The sequence below is a fragment of the Cervus canadensis genome, chromosome 2, assembly GCF_019320065.1.
Source record: "Cervus canadensis isolate Bull #8, Minnesota chromosome 2, ASM1932006v1, whole genome shotgun sequence".
Classification (NCBI taxonomy): domain Eukaryota; kingdom Metazoa; phylum Chordata; class Mammalia; order Artiodactyla; family Cervidae; genus Cervus; species Cervus canadensis.
In genome coordinates this window covers 55,839,163-55,857,723 of record NC_057387.1, presented here as the reverse complement: position 1 = coordinate 55,857,723, position 18,561 = coordinate 55,839,163, and the positions used below count along the sequence as shown (strand labels likewise).

Sequence of the window (18,561 nt, the reverse complement as noted above, 5' to 3'; positions counted from 1 at the left end):
CTTGTAACTGTTGTCATATTTTAAACTGTATTCCTGGCTTTGCTGTTGAGCAATTCTTACAAATAACATAAATAGTAATATGCTTAATATATATATTATATAATTAATGTTTAATATATATGTATCTAATTAGTAGTTTATATATATAAACTACAAAAATGTGCTAATCCAGTGGATGGTATTTCGAGAAAGAACATTTTGCAAGCAAAATAACTTCATAAATTGGTGATTTCAACATATTTATATGTAATACTATTGCTCTTGCTAGGAAATCCCAGTGTTACATGGTTTGAATATTATCTAATCGTGTTTGCTGCATTTTTCAGAGTTTGAATATTCACTAAAAGATACAGTTCTTTGTAAAACAGACCAAATATTTTCATAGTGAAAAAAGTAATTGAGCTTATAAAAAGCAACAGATACTCTAATGCCCAATCTGATAATACTTTTGGAAGCACTTTTAACCTCTGAACCAACATCAAACACAGAATAAGAGGAATTTTCTCTCACCTGGAATATTTGTCACAAAACAAAGATCAAATCTATTGGATAAGGCAATTAATGTTCATGTGTTTTAAGTTGTCATTTGAAGACTAAGTTTTTAAATATTAATTTTTTTACATTTTATCTATAAAAATTATTTTTATTAAGAATTTATTTTGCATTAATGCTTACCTCTTTTAATGATTTTATTATGAAATATCTATAACAAGTAGCATACAGCTGAAATATACCATCTTGTTTATTTTTTTTTTAAACAGAAGGAAATCTCTGGAACTTTTAGTATAACCCTATCATAGTAAAATAGTTGCTTATTATCATAGTTACCATTATATTTTAAAAACATGTGAAGAATGGTTATGAAAAATATAAAATAGGTTATTATTTCAGGAGTTGGTTTTTGCTCTTGTTATGTCTGAACCTCAAAGATTGATTTCTTTGGGGAATTTGGAAACACTACTGCAATAACCAGTGAATCCCCTATAGCCTTCTTGGTAACTGACACATGGAAAAGAGCTTTTTTCTCAACTTTATCTTCTCAAAAATCCTGTCTGTTTCAGAGTAACTTAGGTCAGCTGAGAGCCTTAGGAAGCATGAGTAGTAAGTCATGCATAGTGAAGTGGAGGTTGCTCAGCGTGTCCAACTCTTTAAACCCCATGGACTGTACAGCCCATGAATTCTCCAGGCCGGAACACTGGAGTGGGTAGATGTCCCCTTCTCCAGTGGATCTTCCCAATCCAGGGATCCAACCCAGGTCTCCCACCTCGTAGGTGGATTCTTTACCAGCTGAGCCACCAGGAAAGTCCAGGTCATGCATAGTCCATCCAAAGTATTTCCTACTTTTCTATCTGCACTACTCATCTTATTTACCTCTTAGTTCCTTATCCTTTTTTAAATTAAAATGTTTATTTATACAATACATATATATTCAAGTATATCTTGAGAATTCTAAATTCTAGTAAGAGTATTAGGTACTATGGATAGGATTATGAATAAAACATAGTTCCAGCTCTTAAAGATCTTACAGTCTAGAAGATAAATTTTTTTAATTGAGAAAAATTTAAATACAGAAAAGTACAAAAAGCACATTAATCTCAATATTCACAACCTCAAATGCAACAAATTTTACATTTCATTTCATTTCCAGTCTTTTTATCTAATGAGAAATAAAACATTGTAAAATTAACAATCCCTCCCAAAATGGAACTTTTCTGTCATGAATGGGTATGAATCATCTCAATAGTTCACTTGAGTAATATTTTTTCTCACATACATGTGCCCATAATAAACAGAAATAGCTTGTGCATGTTTTTATCAATAATGGCATTGTTCTGTACATAAGTCTTCAACATTCACCTCACCATTTTGGCTCTGAGTTATATGTATACAAGTTTATTTATTTTAGCAGTTTTATGGCAATTTATTAACTGTACCATAGCATTCTATCCATTTCCCTACTAATGGACATTTAGGTTATTTCCATCTTTTACCATTACAAAAATTTTACAGTGAACATACATGAACCATTTCCTCACGTGTAAGAATTCCTCTAGGGTAAATATCCAGGAGTGGAATTGCTGGATTATAGGACATATACATTTTCAGTTTTACTAGATACTGCCAGATAACTCCCCAAAGTGGTTGTTCCAGATCATTTAATGAACATTAGATGGTGTACCTTCTATATGACAGATTCCAGCACTGGGGATGCAGCAGTAAAAAAGACAAAATCTTCGGCCCTTATAGAGTTCACAATTCAGTGGCAAAGAGAGGCAACAAGTATAATAAGGAATTTATAGAGTGTCTTGAGTGCATGTGTGCTCGGTCACTTGAGTAGTATCCGACTCTTTGCAACCCTATGGACTGTAGCCTGGCAGGCTCCTCTGTCCATGGGATTCTCCAGGAAAGAATACTGGAGTGGGTTGCCATGCACTCCTCCAGGGCATCTTCTCGACCCAGGGATCGAACTTGTGTCTCTGTCTCCTGCACTGACACACAGATTCCTTACTACTAGCACCACCTGGGAAGCCCATAGAGTGTTTTAGAAGGTGATAAATATTGTCAGAAAAAAATCAAGCAGAGAATGGGGAGGGAAGAGTATTGATAAGTTGCCGTTTTAAATATGGTGGGGGTAGGCCCAATTGATGGAGAAGGATATGGCAACCCACTCCAGTATTCTTGCCTGGAGAGTCTCATGGACAGAGAAGCCTGGCAGGCTACAGTCCATGGGGTCACTAGAGTCAGACACAACTTAGCGACTAAACCACCACCAGACCTAATTGAGAAGTTAGCATTTTGGCAAAAACAGGAACGAGATCTGGTTTAAGTGTTCCGGTCAGAGGGAACAGCTAGTGCAGAGCAGGACCATGCCTGGTATGTTCGAGTAACCCTAAGGAGGCCAGTGTGTCTGCAGAGGCATGAGCCACAGGGAAGAACGGTAGGAAATGAGACTAGTAACAGGGGCCAGGTTAAGCTGGACCTTGTAGGTCATTGTGGGAACTTTGTACTTCGGCTTTTACACAGAGTGAAATGAGAGCCTTTGGAGAGATTTGAATAGATGACTGGTATGATATGACCTGTGTTTTACAAGTGCATCCCTCTGATTGCCATGTCAAAAATACATCCCAAAAGGGTGAAGGTTGGAAGCAGAGGCCTCAGAGGATGACTCTTGGATCTTTGCCTAAATAACTGTAAAGATTGAGTGGCCATCACTTGAGGTGAAGACTGCAGGATGAGCAGGTAGTTCATTAGTTCAGCAGAGAATCAGGAGTTCAGTTTTGAACTTGTGTTTGAGATGTCAGTTAAGTGCTTTTCTTTCTTTTTTTTTTTTCCATTTATTTTTATTAGTTGGAGGCTAATTACTTTACAATATTGTAGTGGTTTTTGTCATACATTGACATGAATCAGCCATGGATTTACATGTGTTCCCCATCCCGATCCCCCCTCCCACCTCCCTCTCCACCGGATCCCTCTGGGTCTTCCCAGTGCACCAGGCCCGAGCACTTGTCTCATGCATCCAACCTGGGCTGATGATCTGTTTCACCCTAGATAATATACATGTTTCGATGCTGTTCTCTCCAAACATCCCACCCTCACCTTCTCCCACAGAGTCCAAAAGTCTGTTCTATTCATCTGTGTCTCTTTTTCTGTTTTGCTTTTCAAACTATCTGTTGGAGGCAACGTGACTTGGTTTTGTTTCCATTTCTCTCACAGACTGATATTTCTGTGAAATACAATACAAATATATTCCTAGAAAATGGAATAAAGACATTTAGAGTACAAACCAATTTTTTTTTCATATGTAATAAAAAGCAGTAACTCTATCAAAATGCTAGAAGGCTTTTAGGCAACTTCGATTTCAGTACTTCTTTTGTTGTAGATTGTTAACAAATATTTCCCGGACTGGTAACAAACATTTCCCGACTGATTGTGATCTGAGGGTCACACTTTGGATAACCCTGTATTAGACATCCAAATGGAAATGTCTAGTAGAGAGTTGAATATTCACATCTACCTTCAACTGTCTGAACAGACACTGAACAGAGTTTCAAATTAATTTTGATTCAACAATCACCACTGAGTATATACCATGTTTTTTTCAAATTTTATATTGTATACGATTTTTTTTAATTTTAATTGGAAGCTAATTACTTTACAATATTGTGGTGGTTTTGAGCGTATGCCACATTTGAGGCGCTATGTTGGCCTTTTTAATGGCAATGCTGTGAGGAAGGGACAGATTAAGATCTGTGGGTAATCTGGACAGGGTAGTAATCTGGTATCCCTTTATACTAATATTCTTTAAAATTTTATTTTTACTATATATCTAGTGGGAATAGGGAAAAACTGATTTCTGCTAATAAACATGTATATAGTTTCTTTAAACTGAAAAAAAATGTATTAAACACAATTTTCTAAATTAGTTGCTTCTGAATAGATTTCTACTGGGGACATACCGAACTGTTCAAAATTTAAATATGAAAACTGGCTAAACTCAGAAATGAGAACTTTACCCTTTTTTAAAAAACTTTGTGATTCGTACCCTCATATGGCAAAAATATTAACATGATTTTGTTTCAAATCTGAAGCTACTTGGTTGAGAGAAGAATCAATTTTCTCTCTCTCCTGGTATGTAAGAAGTCCCCTGTGGAAACCTGAACTAACTGACTGCCTATTTCCAATTCATACTGTGAAGAGTTATCTTTTTTGAAGAAAGTCATTTTCAGCAGCAGTGTGGGCGTTCTCACTCTTTATGTGACTTGGCTCTGAGGAAAGCATTTTTATCCCAGATTTTGCAGAAGTAAAACTGAGTTAGAGGAAGTTCAACAGCTTATCTGAGGTCATTTATCCAGAAAGTGACAAATTCAGGCTCTAACATAATTTTTTAGCTTTATTTAATGTATTATTTGAACGATCCATGTAAAAAAGTAAAATTTAAAGTACCTTGATAGCATTAATAAGTATACATGTAGAATTGGTTCCTGATGCCTGTTGATACTGTAGGACTATCACCTGTGTACAACTCTCTCACTCACCAACTGTTTCTGGTGTAAAGAGTGGAGCCTCACCTATACTCACAAGTAAGTCCGTTTTGCTACCAATGGCTCTGTGTTCTCCTCCTCAACTCCTGCATTGGTCCCTCTGGAGACACAGGCTGTCCACAGCCTACAGACAGTCCACAGGCCTCCACCTTCCTTTGTGGGAAGTACCAACAGTCTTTTTTTTTTCCATTTATTTTTATTCGTACCAACAGTTTTGATGGGAGCGAGGGTTGTGCTCTTTAGTCACCATTAGACTCAAGCCAGTCTGTGCAGAAGTCATAAGAAAGCTCGTCATCTCACTTTAGTGTTGTACATATTCTCATTTCTTATAGAAGTTTCAGTTCATTTTTTCCTCCTAGAATTGCCACAATTGGTCTTCTCCCCAATAGATAAAGCTTTGTTCCCAGGCCAGATTTTTTTTTTTTTGGTCTTTTCTCTTTTCTGAATCTGAGTACTCTTCTGGGATACTCCTCAGTTCCTCAGGTAGTAGATTATGATAGTTTTCCCAAGCACTGTGCAAACGTGTCAGAATCCCAGCAACTTGGGGCTCAAATAGAGACACTTCCTTCTCTCCCACTCTTTCTCTCTCCCATGCATACTGATGCAGACAGACAGAATACTGGAGCAGATAGCCATTCCCGTCTCCAGAGCATTTTCCTGACCCAGGGATGGAACCTGAGTGTCCCGCATTGCAGGTGGATTCTTTACCATCTGAACCACCACGGAAGCCCAACAAAACGTGTAATGACTCCTATTAAGGGTATTCAAGCTCTAGTTGCTGAATTAACTCTTAAACAAAATTCTGAAAAGGGGTGAGGAAATCAAGCCCTAAAGTAACAATAACTTAACTCATATCTAATTTGTCAAAGTGAAAGTGAAACTGTTATTCATTTAGTCTTGTCTGACTTTTTGAGACCCCATGGACTGTAGCCTGCCAGGCTCCTCTGTCCATGACATTTTCCAGGCAAGAATACTGGAGTGGGTTGCCACTCCTTTCTCCAGGGGTTCTTCCCCCCAGGGATTGAACCTGGATCTCCCGCACTGTGGGGGGATTCTTTACTGTCTGAGCCACCAAGGGAATACCCTCTGTAAACCCAATCTGAAGTTATCAAGATGTCCTTAAACCATCAGAGAAGTATCTTTAGTAACAGCTTCTTGACTCATTACATTGTCACTTAATAAGTTTAGTCACTCAGTCATGTCTGACTCTTTATGATTCCATGAACTGTAGCCCTCCAGACTCCTCTATCCATGGTATTCTCCAGGCAAGAATACTGGAGTGGGTTGCCATTTCCTTCTCCAAGTGATCTTCCCCAACCCAGAGATCGAATCTGGGTCTTCTGCATTGCAGGCAGCTTCTTTACCATCTGAGCCACCAGGGAAGCAACTAATTAAACTAATTTTTAAATATCTTCAAATTGCCGGCAAATTTCACTCAGCATCCCCTGGGAGAGAATAGAAGTGTTCACTAGTCACCGTGGGGACCACCCATGAAAGAACATTCATTTACAATTTGAATTTGTAACATGAAGAAATTACTAAACATTTTCCATTTGATTTTTAGCCTTCTTGGTATTGGGATCTATGACTCATTCCTCCAAATGAGCATCCCTTTGGGATGTCTGTAAAGATGACACAAAGGCTTGATGTGTCATCCAAATCACAAGGTTATAATATGTACTTCCTTAAATCTGACTGCAATGAAGTATGAATTTTTTTAGGAAAATAAAACGCTTTGGAAGAATACAAAGAAACTTTTGTTAGAGAGCTTTATCTAGATTTCATCTCAAGAATAATCAATTAAATGATTCAACATATATTAAATACCCATGTCAGATATTGTGCTAAACAACAGCAATATAATGGAATAAGACACCGTCCCAGCCCTAAAGTCTAACGGGGGAAGATATCCATACAAACAAGCCATTGCCACACAATGTAATAGTTGCTATAAAGAAAAAACAGAAGAAGCAGTGACTAATTCTGTTGGGTGTCTGGGTGTCTTTCAGGGAATATGGTATTTAAGTTGGTCTTGAAAAATAGTTTACTGAATAATGCAGATGAAGGAAGGCATGAGAGGTTGAGTAGAGGTAGAAATGGATGCATAGTTATTAAAGGGCAAGGCGTATTTAGGGAGCAGTCCAGTGCTCTGTATAACCAGAGCTCTGCCTCTCATCCTGGGACACACAGACTGCCGGGCCTGTGCAGCGGTATGCCAGGAGCTGTGGAAACCCCCAGGGTGAGCATGTCACAGCTGCACAGGGCTTCTTTGAGTTTATTCAATCTTATGTCCATTTTAGTTAATAGTGATTTGGGGCACTTTTCCCAGTTTATTGAAATGTAAGTGAATAAGAATTTTAGGCATATTAAAAAACAAAAGCAAGCACGAACACATTGTGGAGCAGAATGCTAAAACCTCATGAATTCTTTGTATGAAACAAACATATCTCAGTTGCAGAAGTCCATTTCAAGCTGTAACCCCTCTAACTATCAGTCTGTGACCAAGCCCCAACCTTTACGGTTCCATGCCTCTCAGCTCTTAAAGGGGTTCAACCGAAAAAAACTGCACTAAAATGTGGATTGAATTAAGGTGAGAGGCAGGAAGTGAGGTTAAAAACATAACTCATTATCCTCTGGGTATCTTTAAGGTATCCTTCAGAACCTTATTTGTACAAGGTTTCATATGCCAGATTGAGAATATGTAAGCAGGGTGCTAACAGGATTGAATTTCTGTTTCAGAACACTCTGCAGCACCGTGGCAAATAAATTAGAGAGCAAGAGACAAGTCAACAGACCATTATTACTACCTAAAATAAGTCAGAGGCAGTGAAGATGGCTAAGAAGAGATAGATTATTTGAGAGATAACTTAGAAAAGGAAAATGACAGGATTTACTGATATTGACTGTGGGAGGTAGGAGTCAGGGGTGACTCAGATTTCTTGCTTTGCAAACTAACTAATGGACGGTAAAGAAGTAAAAAAAAAAAAAAAGTTTCTGAAGATACCTGAAAGACATATGAAAGATAATAATTGATTTTTGCTTCTGCTAAAATGTGATGCCTCTGGTACAGTAATTATTCATTATCTTTATTCAGCAACCACTAAACACCATGAACTAAGCTAGATATACTTGGAAATATCCAAGAGGTAGTGGAAATTCAGGTCTGGAATTTAAGAGATGTGTTAGGCTGAGAGTATAAAAATGGAAGTCACTGATGTGTTTGGAGGGATGGTTGAAGCTAAACAGCATGGTTATGATGCCCCTAGGAGAGTGCAAAGAGTAGGAAAAGATTTTTCAGGACTGAGTCCAGGGGAGAACTAACCTTTCAGTGTGAGAAAGTGGAAGAGCCTGGGAAAAGGTTTTCGCAAAGTCACAATGATAAGACGTCCTCCTAGTTTTATTTTTTAATGGCTGATTTAGTAAAATTTATTTGCATTTTGCAAAACAAAAATTCTTCAGATATTTGGTCTTCCTACACACCATATAAAGTATTTTGTTCAGGGTTACTAAATTTCAGATATGTTATGAATCTATAAGCTCTTGCCAAATATTTTCGTTTAATTGGGTGTAAAATAGTAATTTAGACCAATTACACAAATCAATTGAATTACTTTATTAAATTCCGCCATCTTAAAAATTAGGCAGTTTTAATTATTTTTCTAAAGGAGGGGAGGGCGGGTAACAAATGAGCTTTATTGTACGGATCCGTAGGAGCCATAATTACAGATAAAATGAACCTTGGTGTTGCTGAGGGATTTAATCAACATCCCCTGGAGATTCATACTTTCATTTTGCCTCACAGTCTGTACAAAAGTTATTTTGGCAAGAAGTAAATGTAAAACGTGAAAAGTTCCAGGACACCGCGAAACCCAATCAAGCCGTATTTTCTTTCCTTCAGACGGAAATCTAGGCAGGTTCCTGGGAGGGCCCCAGGTCGCAGCTGGGGAGGCAGACCAGCAGCCCTAAATCTTCACATCGTCCTTCGTTCCCTGATGCTAGAGACCTCACCCTAGAACGGTTCTCCTTTGGGTACGGTTGCCCTGGGCACGACGAGGCATGGATCAAGACTGGCAGTCCTGGAGTCAGGCCAGGTTGCAGCTCTCAACACTTTCAAACTGCACATCTCCCTCCTTACTGATGGGAAACTTGGGGGCCTCCCTTCGGCTCGGTTAGTGACGTCATCACCATAGCAACCAATCACAAATCTTCTCTGAAAGAGACCGGAGGGAGCGGGCATTGTATTGGTGATGCCGTTTTGTCAATCTCAGCAGAGGACCAGCCTCTTTTCTCTTAGCAACGGATGCGTCAGGGTAACAGTTTGCTGGAGGAACTAGACTTTGTGTTCTTGGGACTTGTTTTTCTGAGAGAGGAGAGTCAAACTCTCATCTCCAGCTGCCGAAGGAATTTTTTCTCCAGGGTATTGCGAAGAGGCTTCTTTCCCCTTCAGTTTAGCTGTATCAGGTAAGGGAAGCTCTGAGTGGGAAAGGAGGTTTGGAAAACAAGTCAGTATTTTACTCACTCTTTCAAGGGCATTAGGAACACTCGCTGTGCCAGCGATGTACAGACATGGTGAAGACTACATAAATCTACAAAACTTTCTCTGCTTTCAAAGAACTTCCAGTCTAGCCAGGGGACAAAAATAATAATGAGAGAGCAGTTAACGACACTCTGAGAACTTTGAGGGCCGGTACCTGTCCACAGGTTTTATATTACCCGTGCTTTCACATTGCCTGGAACATAGTAGAAACCCAGTAATTACTGGATGGGTAGATAGATGGGTGAAAAGGAAAATAGCATGATCCTGGTATAGCAGATCAAAGAAGAAATGATTAATGTGGATTGAAGTGAATAGATGTCTTCAGGACTTAAGAAAGGGCTTTAGTAGATGGCATGAAGAAGGTAAATAGAGGAACATTAGCTCTTTGAAAGTAAGGGCCTTGTCTTATTCCTCTGTTGACTTCCAGAACCTGATTGATGTTCAATAATTTCTCTTTCCGCACGGTGTATTCTGAATGCTGAATGAACTTACAGCAATCCTTCAGGCAGCTCTGAGTTTGAGGCTCTTGGCTTTGCTGAAGCCTGGCATAATTAACTAGGCTGCAGCGTGATTAGAAAGTATCAAGGAAAACAGGATTGTATTAGCCTGAGTAAGAAAGTTGCAGAGGCTTCAGAGAGAAGGTTGAATTGAGCCTTTGAGAATGAGTAAGATTTCAGCAAGCAGACATGTGCATCTTATGGAAGATGGGGGGCGGAGAGGGCAGGGTGTTTTCACTCTCTGTTTAGAGAATGGATAGTAATTCTAGAGGCCAGAGTAGAACTAGAAGAATAGATGTAGTGAGGCTGACTGCGAAGGGTGTTAAAAAAGTGATGCTCAGTCCCACTGCTGGGCACACACACCGAGGAAACCAGATCTGAAAGAGACACGTGCACCCCAGTGTTCATCGCAGCACTGTTTATAATAGCCAGGACATGGAAGCAACCTAGATGCCCGTCAGCAGATGAATGGATAAGAAAGCTGTGGTACATATACACAATGGAATATTACTCATCCATTAAAAAGAATACATTTGAATCAGTTCTAATGAGGTGGATGAAACTGGAGCCTATTGTACAGGGTGAAGTAAGCCAGAAAGAAAAACACCAATACAGTATACTAATGCATATATATGGAATTTAGAAAGATGATAATGATAACCCTGTATGCGAGACAGCAAGAGAGACACAGATGTATTGAACAGTCTTTTGGACTCTGTGGGAGAGGGCGAGGGTGGGATGATATGGGAGAATGACATTGAAACATGTAAGTTATTATATGTGAAACGAATTGCCAGTCCAGGTTCGAAGCATGATACAGGATGCTCGGGGCTGGTACACTGGGATAACCCAGAGGGATGGGATGGGGAGGGAGTTGGGAGGGGGGTTCAGGATGGGGAACACATGTACACCCATGGTGGATTCAAGTCAACGTATGGCAAAACCAATACAATGTTGTAAAGTAACCTAAATAAATAATTTAAATAAATAAATAAAAAGATTTTAAAAATAAATAAAAGTGATGCTTAAAGTTTGGACTCCCTCCTGTTTTGCTAAATCTGGTCTTCAGACCACGAGTGTAAGACTGCCTCATAGTAATTTTAAAAATGAAGAGTCCCAGGCTCACCCAGATCTTCAGAATCACAGTGGGAGTCCAGGAAACTTGCATTTCAAATGAATTCTATTTCTATACTACTGGAGGAGAATTGGAGAAGGAAATGGCAACCCACTCCAGTATTCTTGCCTGGAAAATCCCATGGACGGAGGAGCCTGGTAGGCTACAGTCCATGGGGTTGCAAAGAGTCGGACACAACTGAGTGACTTCACTTTCACTGGAGGAGAATGCCTCTGTGGCTGATAGAAACCCACTTTATATTCCCTAGTATATAGGGAAGTGGCTTGTTAAGATCTGCATTTTAGAAAGAGTACACTGAAGGCTGCCCTGTGGGACTGTTCTGGTTGGAACAGAGGTGGGGAGTAAGTAAATGATCATGATCTACTTGGTCTAGTGGCAGGGTAGGGGAAGAGGAATCTGTGGACAGAAAAAAAAAATTGCATGTTTATTTTGACTAACCACTAATTGAAATGCATTCATTGGTAACAAACCACAGTAGTATTCACGGGACCTGTGACTTTGTTATCAAAAGATATTATACACCTTTTCAAATAATATCATGGATGTTATATTATTTATGCTCACCACTTCTTCAAAATTAAGGCAGTCATTAGAACCACTGCTAGGTCTTATTTAATATATTAATAAAGAAGCACATAAATTATTATACCATAATTTTTAAATAGTTTGATAACTATTTAAGTATAATGTATTCCTTGTAATCCCATGTTTTTATTTGATATATGGGCTTCACCAGGCTGCCAAAGGGGTTTATGGCACGAGACAGGGACTCCTGATATAGGAGGACTTTTTTTTTTTCATTTATTTTTATTAGTTGGAGGCTAATTACTTTACAATATTGTAGTGGTTTTTGCCATACATTGACATGAATCAGCCATGGATTTACATGTGTTCCCCATCCTGAACCCCCCTCCCTCCTCCCTCCCCATCCCATCCCTCTGGGTCATCCCAGTGCACCAGCCCCGAGCACTTGTCTCATGTATCCAACCTGGACTGGTGATCTGTTTCACACCTGATAATATACATGTTTCAATGCTGTTCTCTCAGATCGTCCCACCCTCGCCTTTTCCCATAGAGTCCAAAAGTCTGTTCTATTCATCTGTGTCTCTTTTTCTGTCTTGCATATAGGGTTATTGTTACCATCTTTCTAAATTCCATATATATGCGTTAGTATACTGTATTGGTGTTTTTCTTTCTGGCTTACTTCACCCTGTACAATAGGCTCCAGTTTCATCCATCTCATTAGAACTGGTTCAAATGTATTCTTTTTAATGGATGAGTAATATTCCATTGTGTATAGGCACTATAGCTTTCTTATCCATTCATCTGCTGATGGGCATCTAGGTTGCTTCCATGTCCTGGCTATTATAAACAGTGCTGCGATGAACATTGGGATATACGTGTCTCTTTAGAAGGACATGTTGAAGGCCTAAACCAGAGGATGCTATGGGAGAGGAAAGCTTGGAATTCAGGAGATATATCAAAGGGAGAAGTCATGATTTAGCATCTACTTAAATAAGTAAATATATGATCTTGGAAATAAATGGAAGTAGGTTAGAAGGGGAGAAACGAGAAGAGAAGACTAACAAATATTGTAGAAACAGTTATCTCTGGAGGGTGGGTATGTTGCACTTCTCTGAAGATGGCAGAAGAGCCCAAGATAACTTTGAAGTTTAATCATCAGGATTTTGGTAGAGATTGACCAAGAAGCAGCAGTTCTTGGAGACATACTTACAAGACTCCCCAGATGTTAGTCTCGGATCTTATTCTAAATCTCTATTTTTTAACAAAAATGAAAGTGATGGAGGCAAACGTGATGAACTTACATATTCTTTGGGAAGATAAAAGAGGATAAAGAGGCTGATGGCCATCTAGACAAGGTCAGATAATTGAAGAAGTCTTAAGGAAGTAACACTTTCATAGAAAGACACTAGGTGAAGATGAGGTTCCAGTGCTACAGGTTTTCTTAGAATTAGAAATCTCGTGAATGGCTGTGAGCCACACAGGCATACATGTAACAGATGGGAATGTGTAAACAGGTACATGCAATACAGCAGAATAAACTGAAGAGAGGAAGCTAATAACTGTTTACATCGCTGTATTATGTCAGTTATAACTCATGCCACTTATCCCTTCATTTGCAGCAGTTACCTTCCTGAAGTCTCATAGAAAAACACAGTCCCAGGCAAGGCTTTAGTTTGGAACCAAGTCATGGACGGCTCTGAATGCAATGCTCCTCATTATCAGTGGAGTACCGTCACAGGTTTTGAATGTGAACTGTGGCACAGAGCATTTACCCAGTACAGTTGTCCCTCAGTATCTATGGCAGGTTTTTTTTTTTTCAGGCTCCCCCATAGATACCAAAATCCAAGGGTGCTTTTATAAAATGGTGTATTATTTGCAAAACCTAAGCACATCCTCCTGTAGACTTTAAATCATCTCTAAATTACTTTTAATACCTAAAACAATGTAAGTAATAGTGCATGGCAAATTCAAGTTTTGCTTTTTGGAACTTTCTGGAATTTCTTTCCTCAATATTGCTGATCTGAGTTGGGTTGAATCCAAGATTGTGGAACCCACAGCTCTGGAGGAGGGTCCACTGTACTCACTTCTTTTGTCACTCCCAATTGTCTTTTGCTGTCATTATGGAAGGTAGAAAATGTGTCCTTTGGTACACTGGTAGCAAAAAGGCATTCTGGAATGAGTGAGTTAATTTACAAAGAAAATTGATAGTTTTAATATCAAAAATACTTAAATGGAATTCTTAAATATTTATAAGTATTATCTTTAAGAAATTCTGTTTTTAAATTCAATCATCTATGGTGGCTTTGAAAACCAATTGTAGTACAAGCCTCTGGGGTAGACATAACCTTTATTTTAGGAATAGATGAATATCTTTTCTGCTGCTCTTAATCATGATGAATTTACTTTCGTTGGGAACAGGAAGAATATGGTGAGCATTTCAGAGTAATTTTAGTAAAGTGATATCTGTATTGAAAGTTTTTTGTGACCTTGAAGTAGTCAATTTAATGAGAGAATTTTGGAAAATATAGCACATTCACTATATAAAATATGCTGTTAGTTTTATGAAAAAATTTAGTAAGACCTGCTGTAATTTAGGGCTTCCCAGGTGGCTCAATGGTAAAGAACCCCCCTGCCAATGCAGGAGATAGAGACTAGGATTCCCTTTCCTACCAAGGATGCAAGGGATCAACAGACTAGCTAAAAATGTTTCCTAAGACCCTAACAGGCTTCTCTGGTGGCTCAGACAGTAAAGAATCTGCTTACAATGCAGAAGACACGGGTTCAATTTCTGGTTCAGGAAAATCCCCTGGACAAGGAAATGGCAACACACTTCAGTATTCTTGCCTGGAAAGTCCCAGGGACAGAGGAGCCTGGAGGGCTACAGTCCATGGAGTCACAAAGAGTTGAACTTGACTGAGCGACTGAGCACACCCATGCACATTTAATAGCAACATTTGAAAAGAACTGGGCACGTATAACTGATTTGATGTTTCTTGGGATGGTTTATGTTAAGCTGAGACCTATACCTTCAAGTAGCACCTACCTGGAACCCGTGATTATTTTACTACATGTGGCAAAGAATAATTAAATTTGTAGGTAAAATTAAAATTGCTAGTCAGTTGACCTTAAAAGAGAGAGATCATCCTTTATTATTGAGGTGAGTCCAAGGAAATCACCAGGGTTCTTAAAAGTGGAAGGAGGAGGAAGAGAAGGTCCGAATAATCTATGTGAGAAGGACTTAACCCACCATTGCTGGTTTTGAAGACTGAGGAAGAAGGCCCACCAGCCAAGGAATGCTGGGGTCCTCCAACAGTAGGAAAAGGCAAGGAGAATGAATTCTCCCCTAGAACCTCTAGAAAGGATGGAAATGTTGATTCATTTCCTTGTTGACACGTTGATTTTAGCCAGTCTCTGAAACTACAGAACTGTGAGATAAAATTTTTTGTTTTAAGACACTAAGTTTGTGATAACTTTTAGCAGCAATAGAACACTAATGCAGCATGCATACAGCTTATTCACAGAAAAAAAAGAGTGAAACCATTAGTGACTCAGTCATGTCCACCCCATTGACAGTAGCCCGCGAGGCTCCTCTGTTCATGGGATTCTCCAGGCAAGAATATTGGAGTGGGTAGCTATTCCCTTCTCCAAGGGATCTTCCAGGGATCTTCAAACCCAGGGATTGAACATGGGTCTCCTGCTTTGCAAGCAGATTCTTTACCATCTGAGCCACCAGGGAAGTTATTCACAGTTTAGGTAAAAGCCTTTTTTTAGACTGGAATTTCATAAGCTAAGAATAGAAGAAGGGAAGGAAGGACCAAGGAATCATTAACAATTTTTCTTGGTACATATACTGTGCCAGTTACAGAGGTCACAGTAATAGGAAAGAAAATGAACCTCCATCCTCCCAGTATATAGTCTATTTCACATGCCCCAAATTGAACTCCCAATCTTCCCTTTCGAAACTATTCTTCCTGGGGAATCCCCATCTCAATAAACAGCATAGGCTTTCAGTTCTTGAGGCAAAACTCACTAAATTCATCCTTGATCTCTTTCTTTCTCTCAGAACCTGCTTCCAAGTCATCAGCAAATACTATGGGTTCTACAAAATCTATCCTGAATCCTGTCACTTTTTCCATCCCACTCTCACCTCCCTGATCTAAACTGTCCCCATCTCTTTCTTGGATAATTGACTGTCTTTTAATTGGATTCTCTACTTCAGTTCTTTCCTTGCTATGGTCTTGGCATCAGAGCAGCCACGGTGATTCTCAAAATGTGAGTCAAATCAAGTGAAGTAACTCCCCAGCTCAAAACCGTCCAAAGGTCCAAACCTCATTCACAGTGAAACCCAAAGTCCTTCTCCATGACCTAGCCCTCTTGTGGTACACTATATAATTGCCCCCAACTATCCACCTCCCTTGTAGGAGGCTCATACACTCTGACTCATTTCTAGGCAAGCATGCATTCTTACCCCCTTATCGGGATTGACTGTGTGATTTGCTTGAGCCAATGGAATGTAAGCAGAAAAAAGGACAGTGTACCAGTGCCAAGGAGAAGAGTTAGAAAGCATTACTCAATTTTATTAGCTCTCACTTTTTCTTCTGCCACAAAAGTAGTACGTGTCAAACAGGCACTGCTCCTTCAGCCTGTGTCCCAGAAAAAGACTTGAAGCAACATCTCACCCACAGCCATGATACAGAACATGGGAAGAAAGAAACGTTTGCTGTTGCATGTTACTGAGCAGTAAAGGGCCTTTGTTTCTATAGCAAAACTGACTGTTAATATAGCTCCGTTACCTCTCCAACCAACTTCAGGTCCTTGTCTTCCCCTCAGTCTCTCTGCTCCAACCATCGTGACCTTCTTGTGTTTTCCTAAAGTTTCCCACGCAAACACTTGCCCCAGAACCATTACACCTACCATTCCCTCCGCCTGGAAATACCCTTTCTTCCCTAGATACCTGCATTTCTGGCTCCCTCCCTTCTCTTGGGACTTTGCTCCAATGTTACTTAAGTGAGTTACTTCCTGAGTTACTTCCCTGAGTGCACCCTCTCTCCTCCTACACTCCCCCTCTGCTTTTCCTTTTCTCCTTAATAGTTATCATCATTTGAGGTACTGATTATTTTGTTCCTTTCTTTGCTGATTCTTTCCCCACTAGAACATAAACTCTATCAGGGCAGGAGTTTTGCCTATTTTTTCACAGCTATATTCCTAATACTTAGGAAAGCATCTGGCACATTATAGTCACTCAGTAGATATTTGTGAAATAAATAGTGTGTGTGTGGGGGGGCAGGGGTGTGTGTGTGCACATGTCAGGTGAGTTTGGGTGAACTTCACAAGGTTTCTGTGTATTTTAAGTCAAATATAGCTGGGATAGAATATAGAGATGGGTACATTGATAAGAATCTTCTGAGAAAAAGACTAGGTCCAAGATGTGAAATTATACTAAGGCTGGGAAGTAGGATGGAGGAGACTCAACAGACTGAAACAGTGGGTCAGAGCCATCCATTGCACAATAATTTGCCTAAGGCCACTAAGCTGGTAGAAGGGTCTGTTTTTAAACCCTGCTGGTCAGACTCCTGAAATCACATCTTACCCATCTAACAAGATGGGTCAGAGCTGATCATTGAGATGACAGGGATTTAGTGTCATGGCAATGACCTTGGACATGTAATATTCTGTCAAAATTGTTGAGTAATTCCACAGAAAACTTTTGGAGGTATTCTCTGAGAGTGCAAATAAAGACACAGTGGTTACATGTACACATTCTAGGACAAAAGTACTGTTTAAATTTTGTTGTTGTTCAGTCTAAGTGGTATCTACACTTTGCAACCCCATAGACTGCAGCACGCCAGGCTTCACCATCTCCCAGAGTTTGCTCAGTCTCACATCCATTAAGTCAATGATGCCATCCAACGATCTCATCCTCTGTCGCCCCTTTCTCCTCCTGCCTGCAATCTTTCCCAGCATCAGAGATTTTTCCCAATGAGTCAGCTCTTCGCATCAGGTGGCCAAAGTATTGGAGCTTCAGTTTTAACATCGGTACTTCCAATGTATATTCAGGGTTGATTTCCTTTAGGATTAACTGGCTTTCTCTCCTTGCAGTTCAAGGGACTCTCAAGAGTCTTCTCCAACACTGCAATTGAAAAGTATCAATTCTTCAGTGCTCTGCCTTCTTTATGGTTCATCTCTTACATCCGTACTTGACTACTGGAAAAATCATAGCTTTGACTACATGGATCTTTGTCGGCAAAGTGACATCTCTGCTGTTTAATATGCTGTCTGGGTTTATTTATATTATTCAAAAATCGTGCATATATATACACATTGTGAGTCTGTGCCTGCCTATGGACTTTAAGCCTGTGTTTGTAGCTGGGACACCTGCCACAGGGCAGCACAGAGCAGCTTCCGGAAATGCAAACAGGAGCAGGAGGCAGGGGGTCCAGTGTCCTCCTTTGTGCTTTCATGGCAGGATCTGTGGCAGAAACCTTGTGTCTCTTGCCAAAACTTCAGCTTCAGCTGAATGGCTCCCCTGGAATGGCAAGATCTCACTAGGAAGACTGTTGTTGCAATAAACTTTTGGTCACAAAACACCCATCTGTGAAGATACATGTTGATTTGCTGTTGTTTAGTCACTAAGTCATGTCCAATTCTTGTGACCCCATGGACTGTAGCCCACCAGGATCCTCTGTCCTTGGAATCCTCCAAGCAAGAATACTACAGTGGGTTGACATTTCTTTCTCCAGGGTATCTTCCCCACCCAGAGCTTGAATCTGTGTCTCCTGCACTGGCAGGCGGATTCTTTACTAGTGAACCACTAGGGAAACCCAC

General features: G+C 39.8%; 1 protein-coding gene across 1 annotated transcript in view; it reads left to right on the top strand.

The window, feature by feature from the left end:
• The first annotated feature begins 9,352 nt into the window (after positions 1-9,352).
• Positions 9,353-18,561, top strand: part of DNAI3 (dynein axonemal intermediate chain 3) — an 80,228-nt gene continuing 71,019 nt past the window's right edge. The window contains exon 1 of the mRNA XM_043460798.1: positions 9,353-9,503. The gene's annotated coding sequence lies outside the window, so the exon portion shown is untranslated. The remainder of the gene's footprint in view (positions 9,504-18,561) is intronic.